A 24,981-nucleotide genomic window follows, 5' to 3' on the forward strand; every position below is an offset into this window, starting at 1 on the left:
TGCAGGTCTCTTTGGGGCTTTTCTAATCTTCCTAAGCCCACCTCCACTCACCCAAAGGGAAACGGGAAGAGGAGAGGAAGTCAGCCCCAGAAGGTGTCAAGGTGTTTCTCCAGCTTACCTGCACAGGCCACCCATGGAAGGCGAAACCATCCAGAGGCTCAAGCTTTACGTCAATGAGACTGCGGCAAACTAGGGTGCTTGCCAGGCATCCTGAGAATTTCCTGGCATAATCCACTCAAGATTTTGCACCTCAGGGCTGAAACAGGCCTCTTTAGTCCATCCAGGAGGAATTTGGCCCCATAATGGTTCTCCGTGGCTTCCTGCCAATCCATATGTGTTCTGTGAGTGGAGTGGGTACCAACTCATCTAGCCTTGCCCAGGGCCAAGCAGTGAGCCAAGCACAGGGTGATGCTCACAGACCTGGGGCAGGTAGTTTGAAGGACTTCAGACTGGATTCATACATACCACATGTCAAGGCATAGGTGTGAGATTCCTGTTACTGCCGTTACAAATGCCCATAAGTTTGGCAACTTGAAACAATACAAATTTAGTGTCTTACAGGTCTGGAGGTCAGAAGTCTGAGATGGGTCTTGCTGGGCCAAGTCAAGGTTAACACAGCCGCATTCCTCACTGAAGGCTGTTTCCTTGCCTTTTCCAGGTTCTAGAGGCTGCCCGCATTACTTGGCTTATGGCCGTCTTCTCCCATTTTCAAAGACATTAAGGGCCATTTGGATCTCTTACGTTGCATCATCCTGACACCACCTATTTTTCCTCCCTTTTCCATGTATAAGGACCTTGTGATTGCATTTAGAGCCACCCAGATCATCCAGGTTCATCTTTTTATGATAAAGTCAGCTGACTGTTGCTATTGTTCAGTCACTAAGTCATGTCTGACTCTTTGTGACCCCATGGACGGTACACCAGGCTCCTCTGTCCACCATCTCCGGAAGTTTGCTCAAATTCATGTCCAATGAGTCATGATGCTATCTAACTATCTCATCCTCTGCCTCTGCCTTCTTATCTCACCTGTAATCTTTTCCAGTGAGTTGGCTCTTTGCATCAGGTAGCCAAATGGAAGAACTTAGCATCAGTCCTTCTGATGAATATTCAGGATTGATTTCCTTTAGGACTGATTGGCTTGATCTCCTTACAGCCCAAGTAACTCTCAAGAGAGTCAGCTGATTAGCAACTTTAATTTCATCTGCAACTTTCATCCTCCTTGCCATACAACATTACATGTTATGTTGTGCTATCATAGATCAGTCATAGAACTGCTCTGAGCCTCTGTTCCTTTTATATAAATATTAGTTAAGAAGAGCATAACTTTAGTTCAAAGGAGATTCAGATTAAAAAAAAAAGAAAAAAAAAAAAAGACATGCATGTCTAGTGAAATGTCATGAAGACCCAACAGAAAGGCAATTGCAAGGGTGTTGAAGAACCACTTTGGGCTAGAACTCTTTCTTTCCCTTTTGTCCTCTTCCCCTTCCCCTTGTCCTTCCCCTCCTCCTCTTCTTCCTCCTTCTGTTTCTTCTTTTAATAGCAAGCAGAGTCTCACCTGGAGGGTGAGAAAAAGAGTTTCCTACTGGCATTTAAAGGCCGGAGATGCTGCTAAACTGCCTGCAACACAAAGACTTCTCTCCACAACAAAGAATATGCCAGTAGTGCTGAGGTTGAAATAACTTTTTCTAGATGCATGTACAGCACTCAGAGTTCTTTTTTTTTTTTTTTTAAAAACCAAAAAAGGAAACGACACATTTAATTTAAAGGCAGAAACCTAGAAATTGTCCAAAAAAACAGTGGAGCAAATCAATTCCTGAAAAAGCTCGGTATCACGGCAATCACATTTATTGGAAGGGTTGGAAAAAAATAAAAATGCCGTTTAGCTGAAGAACTTGTGAGTTATCTACAAATCAACTTATGTCAGGAGTGGAAGAATTCTTGGTTATTTCTTAGTATCAAGATGTACATCGGTCTCTCTTTTGAATATCTTCCACATTCAAAGAGGCAATCACACAGTATAGCTCATCTTCTACACAGGATAAATTCTCTGTTTCAGCCAACTCTCAATGGCGGGGCAACTAGCACAACGCCATCTCCCCGTACAAAGAGCATCGGAATGTTGCGTTTTGTTGATTTATATATCTCTTCATATGTTTCTTCATCAATTTCTATAGTTGTCACAGTTTCTTCCACATCTCCCAGTATCATATTTAAATGCTGATCATAAGCATGTAACCTGCCTCGAAGCTCTCTGTCATTTCTCATCTTCACGTAGATGCGCTCGTCCAGGCTGAGCCGGATGAGATCCAGGGGCTCTTCCACAGTGTTGGTCGTTTGTTGCGGGTCCACGTCGCCCGCCGTCTTTCAAACCCTCAGAGTTCTTTTATACTCTTTGCCATCAAAAGAATTTTTGTTCTGGAGTAATCACTTACTGGATTTCACTTCTGAAGTTCACTTACAATGCTGTGCCAGTTTCAGGTGTACAACAAAGTGTTTCAGTTATACATATACCTATATTTATTATTTTTCAGTGTCTTTTCTATTTTTCTTTTTTCCTTCTTTTTCCCCAAGTGCTGTTGAAGAGACTTACATAATTGCACCTAGTGGTAACAACCAGTTCATCTCTCCAACTAGTTGGAGAGATATTATATTTTATATAATATCTCAGCACAGATATGCATCCTGCTGCTGTTCTAAGACTGAGTTCCTCTTACTATCTCCAGAATTTATGAAATTCCTCCAAAGCCTGCTGTTACCTCGGAGCAGAGGGAAGAATGAATCCTCCTCTTGTCAATGGGAAAAGGAAACAGATCCTTTTGGTGACAAAGGCTGTAGCAGCAAAAGAGCCCACAGTCTTTCCTGATGTGTCCTCTGTAAAGAGAGCACAGCTGTGAAGCAGTGCATCGTCTCCTAAACAGCCCATGACTGATGCGAATATGCTCCCACTGAAGAAAAACTACAAACACATACAAAATGCCAGTGTTATATAAGAGGTTGGGACAGCAAATACAGTATTTATCACACGCTGACTATCTACTGGGCATTGTCTTGTATCTGTATTACTTTATTTAATCTTCACAAAACCCCATTAGTTAGACACATCCTATTATTATCCTTGATTTGTGGATGAGAAAACAGACACTGAAAGGTTACATAACTTGCCTAAGATCACATCACTATGAAGTGGAAAATCAGGGTGAAGCAGTGAATGAAAAGACTTGGCCAAGATGCTAAGTAGAACCAAATATAGACCTATCTTGCTTGCTCACAGTGTCTTCATCCACAAGGAGTGGAGGGACTAATACTGACATTCAGACATCATCACTGTGTGTCAGGTGGTGGCTCAGTTTGTAAGCAAAGTATTTTCCATATAAAAATACAAATTGAGGCAAAAGATTAAAATGCCTCACAAAGAGTTCCCTCTGTTACATAGGCAAACAACAAAGTTCACACTTCCCTTAAAGAGGCATAACAAAGTTCATACTTTCCTTTAAAACCTGTAGAAGAACAAGGGATGGCTGAAATTCAAGGAACATTAGCTCAAGGCATTTTTCACAGCTCTTATTAGCACTGGAAAGACAAAAGAAACTGACATAGACCAAGAAGACCAACTCTGACGTGGCCCCAAGAATCACAAATTAATACCACAGAAAGAGAATCAACATCTGTTAACCCTACCTCAATACCACCATCACCACCAGTTCATAATGACAATCATGGTATCATGCTTTATAGTTTACAAGGTTCCTTTAGTAAGCCAAGTTAGAGGATGAAAGGGAGAAAAGTCTTCCTCTGAACTTTTCAAGCATAGTTAGACCATTAACTCTGCTTGGAAGTCAAAAAACAATGTCTTCAAAAATCATACATTTTATTATTGCTGTCACATGTACTATTTTCTTTTAAACCTCTCCGCAGTCCTTGAAAGAAGATGGGGATGGTATTTGAAACCCTGGGGATTGTCAGCTCACTTCTATTTTTCCACCTACTTGTAGTCAATGTATAATTGTACCAATAATCAGCACTGCCCTTTCCCATCACCAAGAGAGCTTGTCTTCCTCACTCAGTTTGAAGCTCCTGGAACCTACTTGGCTTTGTATTAAATGAATGCCATTGAACCATTCTTCAGACATTGTAATTAATCCATTTGACTAAAGAAACAATGTCATGTCAATGCCTCTTTTAAAGCTATGGCTGAAAAGGCTATGGATCCCTGATTAACTAAACTTATTATTGGCTGAAAGAAAACAGCACTTCTCAGAAAAAATTGTGTAGCAATTGAATCAAAATGCTGCAGCCAATTGAATCTAAAGTTAGTTTGGAATCATCTTAAGCCTAATCAAAATGAAACATAACAAGGGTTTACTATGGTTGATGGAAGGAGATCCACATAGGTCGTCAGCCAGAGGGAGCCCAGGTGAGGTGAGGGGGATATGGAGTAGCCTGGTGAAAGATATCAGAACCTCAGCAGTGTAAAAAGAGTATCCGTGTAGGATAGCTGGCCAGTGCATGTATCAGAACCATGGCAGATGGAAAAGGACACCCACCCAAGAGCTGATGACCCAGCAGAGTGTTGAAATACTGGCAGGGTAGTGGGATGATGGTGGCAGCTGAGGCAGTGACTGGAGATTATTTAGATGCAGGGGGACTGATCAAATATGTTAACAGAGCAAGGATAATGGAAGTCAAGTTTCTCAGTGCCAGTGAAGAGAAGTAACTGTAAGAGGAAAGAGAAGAGCAGAATGAACCAGGAATGCTGTTTTGTAACTGAATCCATAGTTGGAACCCATAGCTGCTGATGTCTGTATAGATGTATGCAGAAATAAAGATATGAATGTGTGAAAGTGTTATGCATATGTGTGTGTATATATATATATATATATATATATATATATTCCCTAGACCTAACCATTTGAATATGTTGGAGCAACAACACCCCAAAAGCAATGAGCGCATCTGATTGCTGCTGCTGCTGCTAAGTTGCTTCAGTCGTGTCTGACTCTGTGCGACCCCATAGACGGCAGCCCACCTGGCTCCGCCATCCCTGGGATTCTCCAGGCAAGAATACTGGGGTGGGTTGCCATTTCCTTCTCCAATGCATGAAAGTGAAAAGTGAAAGTGAAGTGGCTCAGTCGTGTCCGACTCGTTGCGACCCCATGGACTGCAGTCCACCAGGCTCTTCCACCCATGGGATTTTCCAGGCAAGAGTACTGGAGTCGGTTGACATTGCCTTCTCTGAGCGCATCTGACACCCAGGTCTTAAATTCTAAAAATACCATTTTCCTCTAAAAGAACTAAGACTCCTTAAAGAAATGACTGATTTCAAAACTAAGACTTGGAAAAAACAGATCGTCCTGAATTGTTCCAAAAAAAAAATTTATTGTTAAAAAACAAACAAATAGAAACAGCCAACAACAACAAGGAAAGACTCAAAGAAAGATGAGGGCACATCAAAAGGAGAGAGAAGCTAGCATGAAACAGTGTCCACTAGCCAAATCTAAGAAAGTTTAAGCAGAAATACACAATAGTAATAAATTATTACACATAAAATAAGAATGTTGAATCCATTCCGATACAAACAGATAAATGAATAGAAAGAAAGGTCGATGAGGAATGAAAACTTTATATAATTTTATGTTACCTCCTCCCAAATATTTGTTATGAAGTACTCAAAAAGTAGACTGCAAAAGCCTAGCAGATATCACCTTAATTGAGTTAACAAAGGAAGCAGAATCAGCAATGTGGAAAATCAAAGCTGTGTACAATCTGATAGGCTTCAGTGAGAACATGACTTCTGTGAAATCTCTGCCAGAGATACATAGCCTGAATATAACAAGAAGGAAACATCAGACAAACCAAAATTGAGGGACATTCTACAAAACAGCTGGCTTTTTATCTTCAAAAGGCCATGAAAGTCAAAGAAAAACTGAAAAACTCTTCTAGATTGAAGGAGATCAAAGAGATTTAACAACTAAATTCAACACAGGAGTCTGAATAGGATCCTTTGCTTACAAAAGACATTGTTGGATCAATTAGTGAAACTTGAAAGAGGACAGAGGATTGGATGGTAGTATTGTTTCATTTAATTTTCTGAATGTGATGTGGTTTTGTAGAAGAGCTTCCTTGTATTTTAGAGGTATACCTTAAAGTATATGAAAGTGATGGGGCATCTAGCTGACAACTTCCGCACCAATAATTTAGAACACAAATTTTTTTAACTGTCGACTTTTCTGTAAGTTTGAGAATGATTCTAAATAAAAACATCAAATGTAACAGTCTATTCTCATTCTTTGTAATAATTTAACACTTGGTGAACATGCTATAGAATTAGAAATTAGAGAAGCCTAACAGTGAGAAGTTAGATGACACCACCCTCTCGGCAGAAAGTGAAGAGGAACTAAAGAGCCTCTTGATGAAGGTGAAAGGGGAGAGTGAAAAAGCTGGCTTAAAACTCAACATTCAAAAAACTGAGATCATGGCATCCAGTCCCATCACTTCACGGCAAATAGATGGGGAAAAAATGAAAATATTGACAGACTACTTTCTTGGGCCCCAAAATCACTATGGATAGTGACTGCAACCATGAAATTAAAAGATGCTTGCTCCTTGAAAGAAAAGCTATGACAAATCTAGACAACATATTAAAAAGCAGAGACATCACTTTGCCAACAAAGCTCCATCTAGCTAAAGCTATGGTTTTCCCAGTAGTCATATTTGAATGTGAGAGTTGGACTATAAAGAAGGCTGAAAAAAAAAAAAGAAGGCTGAGCACTGAATAATTGAAATAATTGATGCTTTCAAACTGCGGTGCTGGAGAAGACTCTTGAGAGTCCCTTGGACACCAAGGAGATCAAATCAACCAATCCTAAAGGAAATTAACCCTGAATTTTCATTGGAAGGACTGATGTTGAAGCTGACGCTCCAATATTTTGGCCACCTAATGAGAAAAGTGGACTCCATTGGAAAAGACCCTGATGCTGGGAAACATTGAGGGCATGAGCAGAAGGGGGTGACAGAGGATGAGATGGTTGGATGGCATCACCGATTCAGTGGACATGAGTTTGAGCAAACTCTTGGAGAGAGTGAAGGACAGGGAAGCCTGGCTTACTGCAGTCCATGGAGTCGCCAAGAATCAGACATGACTGAGTGCCTGAAAAACAAGCAAAAAAGTAGCTGATTAAGTGCCCATGTATGATGGTCTCTGAGCACCCATGCAGACAGCTGTGAATGTTACTATTATCAGACTGGTATGTGTGGTCCTGAGCCACAGAGGTACCAGTCCCGTCTGTCACTCTGCCTTAAAGATTAAGTCTAAATTAAAGAAGAGTGTGTTTATTGTTCCCAAGGAGAGGAAGAAATTAGGGATTCAATGTACCAGGGAACCTTTGAATACTATTACCTTAGCAAGAAGAGAATACCTCATTTATTCATTCAACAAATATTTATTGACTGCCTACCATATCCAGGCATTGAAAATATAGCAATGAAGGAAACAGAGACTCTTTCTTCATGCTGGAGTTAAGTTCTAGTTTGGGAATGTGTGAATCAGGGATAAAGAAATAAACAAACAGGTAAATATATAGTATGTAAGATAGTGGTAGAAGCAATGGAGAGCAATAAGCAGGCTAAGGAAGACAAGGAGTGATTGAGAGGGGTGTATATCTGTTTTATGTAAGGGGACCAAGAATGGCCTCTCTACCAAGATGATATTTTTAAAAACTTGAAAAAATTAGCTATCTGGCAGAAGAATATTCCAGGCCAAGTAAACAGTAATAGCAAAGATCCTTGACTGGGAAGACATAGACTTGGAGGACATGGAAAATTGAGGCGTGGGTGGTGTGACTGGAGTGTGTGGGCAAGGGGAGGGTGATGGGAGAGGGGGAGAGGGAAAGACTTGAATGACCCTAGTAGAGACTTTGAATTTTACCCTGAGCAAATTAAGAAGCCACTGCCAGTTTTGGATAGAGAAGTGATTTAGAATTTACAAGGATCTCTTTGGTTGCTGGGTTGAGAGTAGCTCTAAGGAGGGAAAGGCAGGAGGGTGGAGAGCAGTTAGATTACTGAATTAACTCTGGTAAAAGACAAAGATGGATTGCCTCAGGTGGTAGCAAAAGACATGGTGGGAATTACTCAGATGCTGAATTTATTTTGAAGGTAGAGCCAACAAGACTTTCTAATGAACTGGACGTATGGGACAAGAGAAAGAAAGAACTCAAGAATGACTCCAAGGCTCAGAATTGCCAATAACTGAGATGAGGAAGATAGAAGTTAGAATAGATTTGGTAGGGGGTGGGGAAGTCAGAAGTTCAGTTGGAGACTTGTTAAGATGTCTCTTGAGACATTTGATATGAAATGTCAACAAGGGCATTGGATATACAAGTCTGGAGTTCAGAGACATTCAGACTGGGTATACATATGGACATCATATGTATATGCATATTACTGACCACCATGAAATAGAATGTGTGAATGTAGCAGAGAAGAAAAGAGGCATGAGGACCGTACCTTGGGTGCTGCCATTGTTGTGTGTTAGTCACTCAGTCATGTCTTTGTGACTCCATGGACTGTAGCCCGCTAGGCTTCTCTGTCCATGGAATTCTCTATGCAAGAATACTGGAGTAGATTACCATTCCCTTCTCTAGGGGATCTTCCTGACCCAGGGATTGAACCCTGGTCTCCTGCAGTAAAGGCAGATTCTTTACTGTCTGGGCCACCAGAGAAGCTCTGGGTGCTGTAGACTAAATATTTGTGTCTCCTCAAAATTCATATGGTGAAATTCTAACCCCCAATGTGATGGCATTAGGAGGTAAGGTCTTTGGGAGGTGCTTTAGGTCATCAGTGTGGATCCGTCTTGAATAGGATTAGTGTCCTTATAAAAGAGCTCCCAGAGAGCCCCCTCACCCATCCACAATGTGAAAATCCAGCAAGAGGTGACCTGTCTGTGAACTATCACACATGTCTCACCAGACACCAAATGTTCTATTGCCTTGATCTTGGACTTCCCAAGCTCTAGAACTGTGAAAAATAAATCTTATTTATAAACTACCCAGTCTATGGTATTTTTGCTATAGCAGCCCTAATGGACTAAGACATTGACGTGGAAGGGGTGGTACTCCAACATTTAGAGTTCTAGGAAATAAAGAGGAATCAGCAAAGAAGAGTGGGGGATGACCAACAAGATAAGAAGAAAATCAAGAAAGTGTGATATCTTTGAAACCAAGATACCACAGTGATCCACTAGCTCAGACTGGAGGTGGGGACAGAAGAGGAGTCCTAGATCTATAAACTCACCTGCATGGAAGAAAAAGTGAAAAAAAGAGACCAAAGATTGCATTTGTTCAGTTGAGAAACAATAACTCCATCTAATAATAAACACAGCCCAATTGATGTCTTTGAAATCTGACCAGATTAGAAATTTTGTCGTGAAGAGTGGTGTCAGGAAGTGATGGGAGCACCAAGGAATGTCCACAACCCTAGCTCACCTCATTATTTATATTCTCTTAACACATTGAGCCCAACCAGATCCTATGAGTGTCCTGGACTGAGGTCCTCATCAGAGGAGACCAGCTCAATGTCAGTATCACTGTTCTTTGATCTCTTCCTGTAGCCACCAAGAGAAGACCATCAGCTGTGCCCCCAAAAACTTTAAAGTGAGTAAATGAGATTAGTTCAGGTAACAATAATAGTATCATATATAGTACCTACTCTTTTTTTACCCTTTGTGGAGGTATAAATGACATATAATGAACTGAACATGTTTAAAGTATACAGTTTTATGTGTTTGCATATATATATATATATATATATGTATGTATATAAATACACACCTGTGAAACCATCACCACAATAAATCTTGACATATATGCATGTGTGTGTGCAAGTGTGTGTATGGACATGTATGTGTGCATCTGTCAAACCAGAAGTTTCCTTTTGCTTCTTTGTACTCCCTTCCTCCGATCCCTACTTGCATCACTCCCCACCACAGGAAGTCAGTGTTCCATTTTCCATCACTGGAGATTAGCATTTTCTAAAATTTGTATTCCCTTTTAAAAATATTTATTTATTTGGCTGCACCAGGTCTTAGTTGTGGTACACAGGATCTTTAGCTGCGACATGTAAACTCTTAGTTGCGGCATATGCGATCTAATTCCCTGACCAGGGATTGACCCCAAGCTCTCTGCATTGGGAGCTTGGAGTCTTAGCCACTGGACCACCGGGAAAGTGCCTATACTCACTTTTATCCGTCTTCATTCACTCAGCATAATTACTTATGTACTTTGTATGCCAATACTCTTCCTTTTTACTTCTGCACAGTATTTATTCTATCATATGGATCTATCGTAATTGGTCTGTTCATTCATCTTGTTACCGATTTCTCTGATAACCACTGAGGAAATGATGGCAAGAAAGCTTAGTTCCGAGCACTTAGTCTAAAATCAGGCAGATACATGCGTAACATTAGTTTATGTTAGAGGTCTTTCCTCACCATTTATGAAGTAAGGGCCCTAATTTCCATGGGCAGTATACATTTCTCCTCAGGATGAAGTGCCTTTAAAAGACGCACATCCAAATAATGAAAGCTCATCTTTGAAGTCGACCCTGGATTAAGTTGAAGAAGGAAATGACAACCTACTCCACTATTATTCTTGCCTGGAATATTTCATGGACAGAAGGGCCTGGTGTGCCCCAGTCCATGGGGTCACAGAGTCAGACACAAGTGAGTGACTGGTTGACTTCTGTGAGTGCTCACACAAGTGAGCACACTGGATTAAGATGAAAGAGCTCTCAATGGTGTGATAGAGGGTTTCAGCATAGCTTGCCCATACTGCCAGATCCAGGGGGAGGTTACCTCCACAGCCACGGGATAACAAGTCTTTGCAATCTTTTGATTTTCCATAGCACAGAGTCAGACTCTCTGCTCTTGCAAAGTCCAGGGGATGGCTGGCTGAGGGCAAGATGCCCTGCTAATACCTTTATCCACTTTGGCTCTCCAAATGATGTTGCCAAGGTCTTCTCCTTGGCAACAAGAAGGCTCTTGGTTCAGAGTCCCTCTGAGTGTTGCTGATAACACAGACTCACACTGTTAGTTACTTGTTTTGCTGTCCTGCTAAATCTGTACCAAGTATACTGTGAAAACCCCCAAGAGCAAAGAGTTGTATTGATTCAGTCATTGTCTCCTGTATAAAGCAGTGGCCATGATCACATTAAGGTGCTGTGATTCATTTTTTGAAGGGGAGAGAGGTGATCTGTCTATGGTTAGACAGATGGAGCCTTTGAAACCCAGGGTGAGAAAATTTGGTACACAGGGTAAGTTTAATGAATACATGGCTTAGTGTGTAAACTGGGCTTCCCAGGTGGCGCTAGTGGTAAGGAACCTGCCTTCCAATGCAGGAGACTCAGGTTTGATCCTTTGATCAGGAAGATCCCCTGGAGGAGGGCATGACAACCCACTCCAGTATTCTTGCCTGAAGAATTCCCATGGACAGAGTAGCCTGGCAGGCTACAGTCCGTGGGGTTGCAAAGAGTTGGACACAACTGAAGCAAGTTAGTGCACACACACACACACACACACACACACACAGAGTGTAAGACAAGCAAACACTTATGAAAGACTTTCAGAAAGGACTGATGTTATCTCGTGATGAATTAGAAAGTGGCAACCGAGCTGCATTTCACGCAGTGAGATTCAAGTTAATGAATCTTACGATTTGTTGTGATTGATTTTCCACTTGATTAAAAGCTGTAGGTATAGGGATGATGTTTTATTTATTTCTGCATTTCCCTCAAAGATAAAAATGGTAAATGAATATCTGATCAGAGGATGGATGTGTGGGTGGGTGACTCAGTGGAGAATATTCTGAGGAATGATCTGCCTTGAGGCTCATGGAAATAGTCCTCTATTAAGAGCAGGTGATTGGGACTGACATATATAGACTATTGATACTATGTATAAAATAGATAACTAATGAGAACCTACCGTATAGCACAGGGAACTCTACTCAATGTTCTGTGGAGACCTAAATGGGAAGGAAATCTAAAAAAGAGTGGATATATGTATATGTATTATTTAACTGATTAACTTTGCTATACAGCAGAAACTAACAACATTGTAAAGCAAGTACATGCCAATAAAAATTAATTCAAGTTTTAATTCAATAAAAATTAATTCAATTTAAAAAGAACAAAGAGTTGGCTTCCTGGGACTTCTCTGGCCATCTACTGGTTAAAACTCTGTGCTTCCAATGTAGAGGGTGTGGGTTTGATCGTTCCTGGTCTGGGAACTAAACTCCAGCAAGCCACAGGGCATGACCCGAAAAAAGACTTGACTTCCTCTCCTTAACCCCACCTTACTTTGGGAAATAGATTGTGGTCTGAATATTAGACTATGCGCTCCTCTGTTTGCCCTCAGGAATAAATACTCTCCGTGTGTCTCCTAAAAGCAAAAGTAACTATTGAAATCACTAGTCACTGCAGCAAAGAGAGGTTTATTAATGTTGACACTTGCTCTGACAGCAAAAGCACTAGGCGTACCTCAGCAGAAGGTGGGGTGTCGGCCACTTTTAACAGGACTGTGGCGTATTAAGCACTGGACCCCCAGGGATGTCCCACTGTTAGACAATGTTTAACCAAAAGTTCACAGGACAGGTCAGCATTTAAAAGTATTTCAGCTACCTTCATCTCTGACAAAGGTCAGGTTTTTTTAAACTAGAATTTTTTTTAACAATTTTTTTTTAACTAGAAAGATATGTGGCTTGAGAAAGGCATTGTAGAAACACTCCCAAACTTATACAAACAAGATGTACTATCAAGCAAAAGTGATTTCCAGTTTCAGCCTTGATGGAGCAACAGAAATGCGATTTCCCTTTCAGTGTAAATGGCTAAATATATAACGGGCAAAATATCTGAAACAGTTGTTTCAGACACTGCAACAAGCAGTACAGGACAACAATCCCTGAAGGAAGGCAAACAAGTGATGTGAGCTCTGCAATTACCCAAATGACAGTCTAGAGGGAATTTCCAGGCTGCAGTTCGGGGAGGGACCCCAAACAGCTTAAAGTTCTCTCTGAATTAAGGAAACAGTTAAGGACTCTCATACCAAAGCAGCTAAAAGTTTACTGGTCATATTATGGAGGAGGAGAGACCTATACAGACAGGCAAAAGCTGCATATAGAGAGTTTCAGAATTGTGCAGAAAATTCCCTGCAAGGCTTTAGCTGAATACTTCTCAGCCCATGCATGAAAACAAACTAAGTGAAGCAGGAGGAAAATTAAAAACAAAAACAAACAAAAAAAAAAAAAACGCTGAGAAGATTCAGGTAGAACAACTCAAATGATTACACAGGGCTAGGAATAGTTTGCTTTGCCATCAGTCAAACTGGAAAAAAAAAAACTTAAAGTACACAGGGCATCAGACAAATGTTGCCTCATTAGTGAGGCAAAATTAGACCTGGAATAAATGTTGTCCTGGTCTCACTTAACAAAACTTAAAAGTGAGCCTTCATGGGATTAACATATACATACTACTATATATAAAATAGATAACCAACAAGTACCTACTATATAGCACAGGGAACTATACTCAATATTTTGTAATACCCTATAATGGAAAAGAATCTGAAATAAAATAGAAGTACATACATACATATACATATATTCATATACATACATATGTGTATATATATAAAATCATTTCAGTAAGTGGTGCTAGAAGAATTGGGTAACTCTGAAAAAAGTAACTTTGATCCTGATCTCACACCATATTCAAAAATTAACTTGAAAGCGTTCATATTTTTCTTTCAAGTGAAATTTATGAGCTAAATAAACAGAACTTTAGAAGAAAACATGGGAGAAATCCTTAGTACACTTGGGTTTGGCAAAGATCTCTTAACTAACAATCCCAAAGCACAGACTCTAAAAGAAAATAAATCAATTAATTGGCCTTCATCAAAATTAAAAAATTCTAATCTTCAGAAGACACTGAGAAAATATTTGTAAAACATATATCTGAAAAATAGCATGTTCTCTTGAATATATCTCTTACATATCTTTCATAACTCAGTAAGAAAAAGACCAACAACCAATAAAAATGGCAAAATATTTGAATGGGCACTGCACATAAAAGATAGCTAATAAACACATGGAAATATTATTAATATCACTTGTATACAATTAGGGAATTGCAAATTAAAACTAAGATATTATTAAATAGTGGAATGGTTAAAATCTAAAAGTCTGATTATACTGATATTGGCATGGCCCTATGGAGGAACTTAAACTGTCACATACTGCTGATGGGACTGTAAAATTGTATATCTACTTTGGAAAACAGCTTGCTAGTTTCTTAAAAGAAATTAATTAAACAATCTAAATGTCCATCTACAGATGAACAGATAAAGAAAATGTCATACACATATACAATGGAATACTACTCAGCCATAAAAGAATGAAATAATGCCATTTGTAGCAACAGAGATGGAATTAGAGATTATCATACGAAGTAAAGTAAGTCATAAAGAAAAATACCATGTGATATCATTTATATGTGGAATCCAAACATGACACAAATGAACTTATATATAGTGGTGCTAGTGGTAAGGAAACCGCCTGCCAATGCAGGGGACTAAGAGACAGAGTTTGATCCCTGAGTCGGGGAGTTCCCCTGGAGAAGGGCATGCAACCCACTCCAGTATTCTTCCCTAGAGAATCCTATGGACGGAGGAGTCTGGGGGGGCTACAATCCATGGGGTCACAGAGAGTTGGACACAACTGAAGCGACTTAGCACATGCCTGAAACAGAAACACACACAGACATAGAGGACAGACTTCTGGTTCCCAAGGTGAGGACTGGGAGAGGGAGGGATTCGGAGTTTGCCCACAGACTCCAGCCACACCACATCACTTTGCTGCACAGCTGAAATTAACAAAACAGTGTACATCAACTATCCTTCATTTTTTAAAAAAAAGTTAACTGTACACTCACCAGATGATCCAGCTGTCCCATTATGGTATTTACCCAGAGAAAATGAAAATATATGTCCACATAATATTTATAGATGAATGTTCATAGCAGTTTCATTTGTAATAGCTGAAAACTGGCAACAATCTAAATCTATCAATATTTGAAAGGATTTAAAAATTGTGATATATCCATGCTGTGGAATAATAGTGATAAAAAGGAGCAAACTACAGTCAGGAACATGGATAAATCTCAAAATACTTAGGCTGAGGGAAACAAAAGCAGACTAAGCAAATAAACATAGATACTTATGGTTTACATAAAATCCTATAAAGGCAAATCATCTGTAGTGACAGAAAGCCAATCGGAATGAGTGACTATGAGAGAAGGATAGATGATGATATTCAAGAGGAAACTTTTGGGCATGATAGAATAAAATTTTATATTTTAAGTGTATACAGTTTATTATATGTCAGTTATATCACAAATATCACATTTCAAACATGTTTTGAAATTAGAAAATAATCCATCTTTATAAATGACATCACTGCCCTGATAGATGAATAGATTTACCTCTGGTCTCTGATGATTATTTGTTTGATTCACAAAAGAGTTGGACAAAACTCATCGACTAAACAACATCATCCTCTACTCATTAGCCATATCCTGCATTTTCCTCAGGTGAACATTTTACCCTACATGCTGGCTGGATGCGCTGGGCCTACAAAAAGGGTTGTATGTCTTTGCTTTACAAATAAATGTGTGTGGTGCAGTGTGGACTGAGATAAGCTTCTTTGACATCTGGTAAAGAGGTGGTGGGGCGGAGACCACAATCATCCCTTATCCACCTCTAACCCTAGGTGACTATTGATTTTTAGCAAAAGAAACCAAGAAGCTATACAGGAAAAGTCAGCTGAAGTTCATTTGTGATGCTGGGAGTGAGAAAAGCATAGGGGCTGATATTCAAAAGCATTCCTCACTGACGTTGTCATTGTTAGACCTATATGTGAATGCCAAAAGCAAGAAAAAGAACAGAAGTGTCCACGCTTGACAGAATAGGAGGCAACTGGGAGAACCTAGGATTGAAGGTTTCCATTCCGTCCCAAATTGAGTTACAAGCAAGCGTAGAAGGTAATAGATAGTTAAAATACCTGTGTCATCCTTAAACAAACAATAGGGCTTCCAGGACACTGATTTTCAGCCTTGCCTGCACAGGAGAATAATCTGGGAAACTTTGCAGAAATAACATCTGGATCTTACTCCAGACCTATTTAATCAGAATTCCTAATGGGAGGAACCCAGGGATTGGAATGTTTCTAAGCTCCTCAAGAGAGTCTAAGACAACTCAAGAAACAGACATCAATAGGTCATTCTGCCACAGAAATTTTGTTGTGTTTAATTTTTCCCTCTGACTGGCTTTCATATCCTTAGAAGGGAAAGATAGTCAGTCCCTACACTGTCCCTCCTTCCCTCCTATCACATCCTTGTCTTGTTATCAGGTTTCTTTAGGGAAAGAGGGGTTAACAGCCCTTTTTAAAAATGAGCTCCAGAGTAGGAGTTGGGGAAAAGCTACTTCCTTGTTTTAGAATTTGGTTCTCAAATCTTAGCACATCAAAATTACCTGGAGGACTTACTGACCCCTGATAGCTGGACCCCATCCCCATGGCTTCTGATTCAGTAGGTATCAGATGGGACCTGACAATTTGTATGCTGATGCTGCTGGCTGGAATCTCATTTGAAGAACCACTATTTCAGAGGTCACAGGGTGATTGGATTGAGTGTTTTCTCAACTGTGAAAGAAATGGAGTTTCAACAAACTATCAAAGGAAGTGCTCAACCTGGAAGATAGCAAACCTTAGGAACTGGGATAGGAGGAAGGTTGGAGATTTCAGAAGGGTTCAGAACCTGCCTCAATGCAGCATCCCAGAGCAAAGATGACTATAGTGGATGGCTCATGGCTTTAGGGTCATAACTTTGAGACATCCAACACAGGGTCCACTTTAAAAATAGTCACAATCTAAAAGTTGAGAGTTAATATTTTACTCAGTGGGAATTTTTAGGACTTCAAGCCTGGGAGATAGAATCTCAAGTAACCCTGAGAGAACTGCTCAGAGGAGTGGAGGGGAGGAGCCAGATTATATAGAAGTTTTACAACAAAGGGCAGGTAATCTTAATATCAAAAGATTATTGTTAATTAAAGAAAACCACACTTCCCAAGTTAAGGAATTTAGTGCTGTTCTTTGTATGGAAAGAGGCAAAGAGTCTGGGCCCACTGAAATCATTCCTTTCATATGCATCTCTGCTATTTGAAGCCAGCATCCTGTGTTTTTCACATCCTGAACTCCCTTGGGGCTTACCATAGGGAGAGGTTGCAGTTCTGATGGCTGCCAGTATTCTCCTTCCTGACTGCCCTTGCTGTTCAGTCATGTCTGGCTCTTTGGGACCTCACGGACTGCAGCACTCCAGGTTTCTCTGTCCTTCACCATCTCCCAGAGCTTGCTCAAACTCATGTTCATTGAGTCAGTGACGCCATCTAACCATCTTGTTCTCGGTCTTCCCCTTTTCCTCCTGCCTTCAATCTTCCCCAGCGTCAAGGTCTTTTCTAATGAGTCAGCTCTTCACATCAGGTGACCAAAGTCTTGGAGCTTCAGCTTCAGCATCAGTCCTTCCAGTGAATAATAAAGGGTTGGTTTCCTTTAAGAAACTGAGCTTAGGGTTCAGGAATTCCTGTAGGAGGGCTGCAAGTGCTGATGACTGTGACATCCTTGTTTACTGATGTGGTAGGAAATACTCCAGGGCTTCCCTGGTGGCTCAGATGCTAAAGAATCTGCCTGCAATGCAGAAGACCTGGGTTCAGTCCCCGGGAAGGGAAGATCCCCTGGAGAAGGGAATGGCTACCCACTCCAGTATTCTCGCCTGGAGAATCCCATGGACAGAGGAGCCTGGAGGGCTACTCACTCACTCCATTTCTCAAGAGGAACACTCTTGAGAAATGAGTAATAACCTATATGGGGAAAGACCCTGAAGAAGAAAAGATATGGATATGTATAACTGAATCACTCTGCTATACACCTGGAACTAACACATTGTAAATCAACTATACTCCAATGCGTATATATGTGTATAAAGGTCTTTCAATGGCAAAGAGTATAAAAGGACCGAGTATCAGAAGCTTAGATCTGTGTACTTTCCTTGTGGTCCAGGGCAGGGGGCCTGGGTTTGATCCCTGGTCAGGGAACTAGATCCCGCATTCCACAACTAAGAGTTTGAATGTTGCAACTAAAGATACCACATGCCACAACTGAGACCTGCTGCAACCAAATAAGTAAATAAATAAAGATAAATATTTTTTAAAGAAGCCTAGCTCTGACTACTATACATGTATCTAGAAAAAGTTATCTCAACCTCAGCACTATCGGCATATTCTTTGCTGTGGAGAGGTCTAGGCATCGTAGACTGGTCGCCAGCATCGCTGGGCTTTACTCATTAAATGCCACAAGAAACTCCTCCCCTTGAAACATAACTCCTCTGTCCATGAAATTCTCCAGGCAAGAATACTGGAGTGGGTAGCCACTTTCTTCTCCAGGGCATCTTCCTGACCTAGGGATCAAACCTGAGTATCTTGCATTGCAGGCCAATTCTTTACCATCTGAGCCACCAGGGAAGCTCCCTACTTGGGATGGCTATAATTTTTTTTAAAAAGAAAATGCCGAGTGTTGGCAAGGAGGATGTGAAGAAATTGGAACTCTCATGCATTACTGGTGGGAATGTGAAATAGTGTAGCCATGGTGAGAACAGTTTGACAGTTCCTCAAAAAATTAAATATAGAACAATTATGTGATCTGGCAATTCTACTTTTAGGTAGGTATCCAAAAGAATTCAAAGCAATGACTCAAATATCGGTACACAATGTTCCAGAAATATGATTCACAATAGCCAGAGTGCAAACAACGTATATGCCCATCAACAGATGAGTAAACAAAATGTGATATATACATATATGGATTGGGTTGCCACTTCCTTCTCCAGGGGATCTTCCCGACAGGAATCGAACCAGGGTTGAACCCAGGCAGATCCTATACCACTAGCATCACCTGGGAAAACTTCCAGTGCAGCTGTCCCCAGATGTTAAGCTCCATCTGGACGGGCCACCACAGCTTGTGTGTTGGCATGGCCTAAGGACCAGGATTCCCCTTTCTTCTCCAGACAGCATGAACCCTGTGACAGAACCCCCATCAAGAGCAAGAAGTCCCTAAATTTGACCTGTCTTAATTTCCCTCCAACTTAGTCAGGGGGAAGCTTAAGTCAGGTTTAAGTTGATTCAGAAGAATAATGAAAAGTGACATTTTTTGCCCGCAGAATGCTGTGAAGGGATCCAGATTTGTTTTAACATCTTCTAATGAAACAAGTCCCCACTAACCATTTGACTAAGAGCTGTATTGAGATTAGTGGATGTAAATTATTACATACAGGATGGATAAACAACAAGGTACTACTGTATGGCACAGGGAACTATATTCAATATCCTATGATAAACCATAATGGAAAAGAATTTTTTAAAAAGAATGTCTATATGTGTATAACTGGATCACTTTATTGCACAGCAGGGATTGGCACAACATTGTAAATCAACTGCACTTTAATTTTTAAAAATGGAGAAAAAATTTAAAAAAAAAAAAAAAAATGGAGAAAAAAAAAAGAATGGCATTGTTTCCCTGATTTGAGAGGTCCCTGAGGGCAAAGATCAGGGAAGACATCATTTTCTGTGCACTGAGGATGGCAATTGCCAAGTTGTGAATGTGTAGAACGTGGTGAGAAAGACTGAAGAAGCCTTTGCCACGGACTTTACAGATTGGATACTCCAACTAGGAGTTGCCTTTTTATTGTTGAATGAATCTTTGTGATCAGTAAAGAAATGGGATTAATGACTCACCCATGGATTCAAACTGCATGCATTTTTCTAGGCACTGTGGTACAAAGATGGATTAGATATGGGCTCTAGTTCTCAAGAGGCTTTCAGTTTAGAGGAGGGCTAGTTTATTTTGTGTCTGAGACAGTAATAAGCACTAAAATCAATGTTTATACAAAGTCCTAGGAGAGCACAGAAAGAGTGACTAATTCTCTCTAGGAAATACTGGGAATAGTAAAGTCCTTCAAAGAGGAAATAATGTGTGAGTTGAACCTTGAAGAACAATTAGTAGGTCAATAGTAAGGCAACAGAGATAAGAGAGAAATGTCCATTTAGGCACAGAGAACTCTGTGGGCAAAGAAATGGATTAGGAGGTTGCCTACTAAAATATGGGGAATGACCTGTGGGGTAGTACCAGCGCAAATCAGCAAGTGTTAGGGACATGGTAGCTCATGGGGAAAAGCTGACAAGAAAATAGGAGGTCAAATAGGAGGTGGGGCCATAATGAGGAAACATCATATTCAAGTGGTATGAGCAAATATGAAGTTACTGCTTTATTATTATTATTTTATTATTACTTGGTTATGCCAGGCCTTAGTTGAGGAATCCAGGATCTAGTTCCTGGACCAGGGATCAAACCTAGGCCTCCTGAATGGGAAGGGGTGGAGTCTTAACCACTGGCCCACCAAGGAAATTTCAACAATAATGGTTTTTAAGAATGTTTATATTCTTTCACTGTTGTTGTCGTTCACTTGCTAATTCATGTCTGACTCTTTGTGAGCCCATGGACCACAGTCTGCCAGGTTTCTCTGTCCGTGAGATTTCTGAGACAAGAATACTGGAGTGGGTTGCTGTTTCCTTTCCAGGGGATCTTCCTAGATCAGGGATCGAACCCCTGTCTCCTGCATTGGCAGGCAGATTCTTTACCACTGAGCCACCAGGAAAGCCCATATACTTCCATATCTAATGCTTCACCTCTGCCCCAAGCTCCTGAGTAACCCTACCTGGGGCTGCTCTGGTCCTCTTTTGAGACCCCTCCACCCATCTCTCTAGGATCCAGTAACTAGAAGGTTAATCCCTGACATACCAGGGGCTTGCATGTATCTCTGCTCTTATCTTTAACATTTCCATATACTTCTTTCTTTGGATTTAATTTTTTACATCTAATATCTTGAGTTAAAAGCTTCGATCATTAATGTTTAACATTTCTTCTTTTTAAAGGTATGTACTTATGCTTTCATTGCATCCCACAAAATTTGATGTGCCATACTTCATTACGATTAACTTTAAACATCTTATAACTTCTTTTAAGTATTAGTTCTTTAGTCATGGGGTTGTTCAAAGTATTGCTTAATTTTGAAACATTTGAGGGCTTCTCCATCTCCCTTCTGACGTCTATGTCAGAAGCTTTCTCTGTCTTTTTTCATTGTAATAAAACTTCTGCCACACAAAAGCTCTGAGTGTTCAAGTCTGGTCCCTGAACCCAAAGCTAAATCTTCTTCTGAAGTCACAAATCTGACATCATTCACCGTAAGCTAGCATCTTGGAGGCTCGTCCAGGATCTTCAGGACAAGGTAAGAACACTCAGAGCTCTAGCCCCTCTGCTTTCTCAGTATACACATTTTCTCCTTTATTTTACTAACTCTACAGTGTACCTGTGTGTGTGAGTGGTTGAAAGCCTATGGGCAAAGAATGTGGACAAAACTTTCTTTCTCGCTCAGCTTTTCCTGGTCTCTTTGACCATTCCATAACTGCCTGGGGAATTGGAACTACTAGCTTAATCTGTCAGATCAGAGACTTTCAAAGGACTTGCCGTTACTATGTACTTTTATTTAGACTCTGATGTAATGGGACCCAATCAGACTTATGAGTTTTGTGTTACATATTTGGCTTAGTTGTGATATGCAGGCTCTTTTTTGTGGACCTTGGTATCTTACATTGCAGCATGCGGACTTTTTAGCTGTGACTCGCAGGTTAAGTTTCTCCCCAGCATGTGGGATCTTAGTTCCCCCACCAGCAATTGAATCCACATTCCCCGCATTGCAAGATGGATTCTTAACCACTGGACCACCAGGAAGTACCCTGGTAATCTCTTACAGAAACAAATCTGTTACCTAGGAAAGTGTATGTGTGTATGTGTTAGTCGCTGAGTCGTGTCTGATTCTTTGCCATCTCAGAGACTATAGCCAGCCAGCCTCCTCTGTCCATGGGATTCTCCAGGCAAGAATACTGGAATGGGTTCCCATGCCCTTAGGAAAATCTTGAAGGAGTCCCAGGACTCTCTTGATCTGTAAAGTGTCCCAGTAGATGGTATGTTTTCTGTATTTAATTGAAACATGTATCATATTATTCAAGGTCTCAAGTCTAGTAAACATTGCTCAACTTCCCTTTTCAAGATTTTCTATTTGTCTCTATTACCTGCATTCAGCTTGGTGGAGATAGTTCCAGTTTTCTCCTGGGAAGCAATTTTTCAGAATAGATGATAAAATTAAAAGGCTCATTCTGATAACTTCCTCCCAAAAAAGTCATAGAAACCTCGTCTTCAGAAACTGGTGTTTCCTGAACTACCCATGATGGTTTGGGCTTTCTTTCCTATGCTCTCTTCTTGAGTGATTTCATCTGTTCTTATAACTTTAAAGACCATCCAGCCCTAACTTGCAAGCTCCACATAACCATGCTTCTGCCTGCCTATTTGAACTCTCCAACTTCATGTCAAAAAAAGGCAATATGTCCATAAGAAATCTGTTTGTCTTTTACCAAAATCTTTCATTTTCTAGCCATTCCATCACAGCAGATTCCTGTTAACCACACCTAGGAGGAGATCATATTGGAAACTACTCTTTGTCTCACCTCTAACACCATCCAATCTATTACCATCACCACACCCTGGTGATTCCATTAGGTTGCTGAAAAAGTAATTGTGGTTTCAAACCGTGAATTTTAAATCATTATAGCTAGGTTCAAACACATTGTTATTAATCAAACTAGGAACCATTACAATCAACACATTTTTGCCAACAAGAAATCTCTGTTTATTCCTATAGCATAAAGATCCATGTTTCTGTATTCAGTGAACTCTTGGAAAGCATTTTCTGCCTCCTGCTGGTTGTAGAAGCATATTCCCTGCAAAATGTTATCAAGGTGCTTGAAGAAGTGGTAGTCAGTTGGTAAGAGGTCAGGTGAATATGGCAGATGAGGCAAAACTTCATAGCCCAATTCATTCAACTTTTGAAGTGTTGGTTATGAGATGACACGTGGTTGGGCATTGCAGAGAAGAATTTGGCCCTTTCTGTTGACCAGTGCCAGCTGCAGGAGTTGCAGTTTGTGGTGCATCTCATCAATTTGCTGAGCGTTACTTCTCAGATATAACAGTTTTATTGGGATTCAGAAAGCCGTAGTGGATCAGAGGGGCAGCAGACCACCTGCAGTGACCATGACTTTTCTTTGGTGCAAGTTTGGCTTTGGGAAGTGCTTTGTAGCTTCTTCTTGGTCCAACCACTGACCAGCTGATAAAATTCAAATGAGGAATTCTCTCCATCCTCACCATCCCCAACTTAAAAAAAAAAATTATTTATTTATTTCTGAATGGGTTGGGTCTTCATTTCCGGGAAGGCTTTTCTCTAGTTGCAGCGAGGGGAGGCTACTTTCTAGTTGCAATGTGCCGGCTTCTTATTGCAATGACTTCTCTTGTTCCAGAGCACAGGCTGTAGGGCACTCAGACTTCAGTAGCTGCAACATGTGGGCTCAATAGTTGTGGCTCTTGGGCTCAGAAGCACAGGCTCAATATTTTGGTAAAGAGGCTTAGTTGCTCCTTGGTATATTGGATTGTCCTGGCTCAGGAATCAAACCCTTATCGCCTGCATTGGCAGGCAGATTCTTTATGACAGAGCCACCAGGAAAGTTCCATCCTCACCTTTAAGCTGTATAATGGACTGAATGTTTATGTCTCACCAAAATTCATAGGTTGTAATCCTAACCCTCACTGTAATGGTATTATGAGGTGGGACCTCTGAGACATGATTAGTTCATGAGGGTAGAGCCTTCATGACTGGGATTGGTGTCCTTATGAAAGAGAGCCCAGAAAATTCTCTTGCCCTTCCTGCCATGAGAAGACCCAGCACAGAAGAACAGAAGATGGCCCTCTATGAGCCAGGCTCTCACCAAACACAAAATCTACCAGTGCCTTAATCTTGGATGTCCCAGCATCTGGAACTATAAGAAATAAATGTTTGTTGTTCCATTCACCCGGTCTCCAGTGTTTTTGTTACAGCAGCCTGAATGGACTAAGACAACCTGCCACTATCTTCCACCCATACTTCGGCAATAGTCTTTTTCCAGGCTCCCACTTTGCACCCTTCATGCCTTATAACTATTTCACCAATCAGTATGGTCTTTATAACATGTGAACTGGACTGCATAATTTCCCTTCTGTCTTGACTTAGACTCCTCCCAAAATAGATCAGGATTCAGAAATTCTAGTGAAAGTAATTCATTTAGGAGGAGACCCCAGAAAACACTGGAAGTGAAGTGTGATAGAGAAGAAGAGAGACTCAATAAGCATGTTAAACAAGCTATCACTCTGCCAACTGAAGCTTATCTCTGAACTCTGGGGAATAAGTTAAAATACACACCCAGAATTATCTTCCAAAGGGACAAGGAAACTGGGGTATTTATACACCAGCTCCCAATAGTCATTGGTTGTAGGCTCCTCTCCTCTGAGAGGTGAGATTAAGTCCCCACTGCCATAGGCTGCCCCACAAACAAGCAAAGGAGCTTCAAAGAAAAGCCACCGGGGGAATCACAGGAGCTGATACTTGAAGGTCAAGTTGGCAAATAGGGAAATGGTACGTGCTGAGGGGAGATGGGCAGGCACTGACAACGTCTACTACACCTACGTAAATCCCTCCAGTAGCTTCCTGCTGAGTTTTGAATGAAATCCGAATTCTTAGTCACGGCTTCCCAGACTGATCTGACTCTTGCCTACCCTGGTATCATGTCCCATTCCTGCCAGCATGGTCTCCCAACCAGGGGCAACTTTTGACTTTCTGCTCTTTGCCTGCTGGAACAATCTGCCTAAATCTGTTGGCCAACCCTTCTTTAGAGTTGAAGTAGGAGAACTT

General features: G+C 40.7%; 1 pseudogene; it reads right to left on the reverse strand.

Annotated features, from left to right (window-relative positions):
- Window positions 1-1,710: 1,710 nt before the first annotated feature.
- On the reverse strand, window positions 1,711-8,517 carry LOC136146410 (U6 snRNA-associated Sm-like protein LSm3 pseudogene; annotated as a pseudogene).
- Between the last annotated feature and the right edge of the window lie 16,464 nt (window positions 8,518-24,981).

Source organism: Muntiacus reevesi, chromosome 14 (assembly GCF_963930625.1).
Source record: "Muntiacus reevesi chromosome 14, mMunRee1.1, whole genome shotgun sequence".
In the NCBI taxonomy this organism is placed as follows: Eukaryota; Metazoa; Chordata; class Mammalia; order Artiodactyla; family Cervidae; genus Muntiacus; species Muntiacus reevesi.